This window comes from Microcebus murinus, chromosome 3 (genome assembly GCF_040939455.1).
Source record: "Microcebus murinus isolate Inina chromosome 3, M.murinus_Inina_mat1.0, whole genome shotgun sequence".
In the NCBI taxonomy this organism is placed as follows: domain Eukaryota; kingdom Metazoa; phylum Chordata; class Mammalia; order Primates; family Cheirogaleidae; genus Microcebus; species Microcebus murinus.
This window is the reverse complement of record NC_134106.1, coordinates 54,148,760-54,150,985: the sequence shown is the minus strand read 5'-3', so window position 1 is coordinate 54,150,985 and position 2,226 is coordinate 54,148,760. Positions and strand designations below refer to the sequence as shown.

Sequence of the window (2,226 nt, the reverse complement as noted above, 5' to 3'; positions counted from 1 at the left end):
CCTCATTGTAGAATTAATGTTTAAACTCCTTATCGTGTCTTTAAATCAGGTACATAGAGAATTGAGGAGGAGAACTGTGCAAATAGCACAGTCAATGCCAGCTTAAAGAGAACAAAGATTCTTTTACACAGCCAAAGGAAGATAAAAATGCTTGTGAAAGCACTGACAGAGAAATTATTTGGTTGGCAAAGGTACAGAGTATTCAGAAAAAGCATATTGCCCCATATTTAGACCTTCACAGAGTTCTGATATCCTCTTTTAAAAAATTAAAGACCTTGCAGACACAATATCAAGGATAAGAACCACAAAGGATAAAATGGATAGGCACGACCAGATAAAATTTTTTTAATTTCACAGGTCAAAGATATTAAATATTCAAACATAAACCATAAATGGGCTGGGCGCAGTGGCTCACGCCTGTAATCCTAGCACTCTGGGAGGCCGAGGCGGGCGGATTGCTCAAGGTCGGGAGTTCAAAACCAGCCTGAGCGAGACCCCATCTCTACTAAAAATAGAAAGAAATTAATTGACCAACTAAAATATATATATACAAAAAATTAGCCAGGCTCGGTGGCGCATGCCTGTAGTCCCAGCTACTCGGGAGGCTGAGGCAGGAGGATTGCTTGAGCCCAGTAATTTGAGGTTGCTGTGAGCTAGGCTGACGCTAGGGCACTCACTCTAGCCAGGGCAACAAAGTGAGACTCTGTCTCAAAAAAAAAAAAAAAAAAAAAAAAACCATAAATGGAAGAAATGATTACAACATATTTGACAAGAAATAGGTTGTTGTCCTTAGCAAAGACCTCTTCACTCAAGAAAAAGACGCACCACCAGAAAAGTAAGCAAATGAGACAAAAGGAGGAAAATGAATGTTAAGTATATGAATATATAAGTAATATCCAACTTTATTAATCAAGAAGCACAAATTAAAATGTTAAGTGTTTTTCATCAGGTAAGACTTTTAAAATGAGCAGAAACCTTCTCACATACCATTGGTAAATATATAATTTAACACAATGTTTCTGCAAAGAAATTTGGAAAATACAATTCCAAATTCGAGTCAATTCCAATTTGAGTCTAGCACCAATCATCTAAATTCTATGAATATTTTGATCCTTTTGTAGTTCATAAGCATGATGACTGGGCTTTCACGCTTATGTGTGAGATGTGCCTCCCTCAAACCTTGTTATGATGTTGGCACATTATCTATCTGACATGAGGGGAAAAGAATATTCTAAGGAAATCATCAGGAATGGATATGGGCAAAAATATAAACAGCATTATAATGGTGAAAAATTGGAAAGTACCTAAATATTCAAAACTAGAGAATTATTAAATACATTATGATAACCCAAGCAATGGAATACCATGTGACCACTTAGAGAAACGTGATGTGTATATAACATGATATAGAGAATATTCATAGCATGTCATTAGATAAGAAAAGGAGGTACAAACAGGATATACAGCATGAATCCATTTTGGTAAGATGGATACATAAGATAGATTCAATAGACAAAAGATAGATAGATAGATAGATAGATAGATAGATAGATAGATAGATAGATAGATAGATAGATGATAGATATAGATAGAACTGAGAGATGCTGCATCCTACTAGGAGAGAATACATCTTCATCACTGCTTTCCTTGCAGAAGAATGTTCCATAAACTCTCCCGGTCTCTCTCCATCCTCGCTAACTCAGGCCATTTCAGGGGGGAGGAATTACTTATCCAGCTGTTAAATCTGGGGAGAATAAACAAGGTATCCTGGGCACACCCCTCCCTCCTTATTCCCTGGAGCCACCTGGCTGCAGTGAGCACTTGGTCCCACTGTTCCACCAGGTTAGGAGTCTCACCCAGTCCAGTGCCATCTGCTACCCAGTCTGTAGCCCTATGTGACTCTCACACCCAGTTACACCTCCAAGTTTTCCTTTATCAGTAATAAAGAAGATGCCCTGGCCTCTATTTATACTCTTGGCCATATTTCTCTGTTTGGAACCCAAGTGGGGAAGTAGGGTGGAAGTTATTGTGTCTCCTCAGAAATCCCAACATGCACCGGTCAGGGATCTGGGCAAAAAGCAGCAAAATCTTATTTGGTGAACTGAGGCAAAGTAGAATTTATTCAAAGAAAGAGTAGAGGCTGAGCCTTGTGGCTCATGCCTGTAAGCCCAACACTTTGGGAGGCCAAGTTCAGGAGGATCACTTGAGGCCAGGAGTTCAAGACCA

General features: G+C 39.1%; 1 non-coding gene across 1 annotated transcript; it reads left to right on the top strand.

Annotated features, from left to right (window-relative positions):
* The first annotated feature begins 1,109 nt into the window (after positions 1–1,109).
* LOC142870389 (small nucleolar RNA U13) lies at positions 1,110–1,213 on the top strand. Its single transcript, XR_012918792.1, has one exon. It is a non-coding gene; the product is annotated as a small nucleolar RNA U13 (small nucleolar RNA).
* The last annotated feature ends 1,013 nt before the right edge of the window (positions 1,214–2,226 follow it).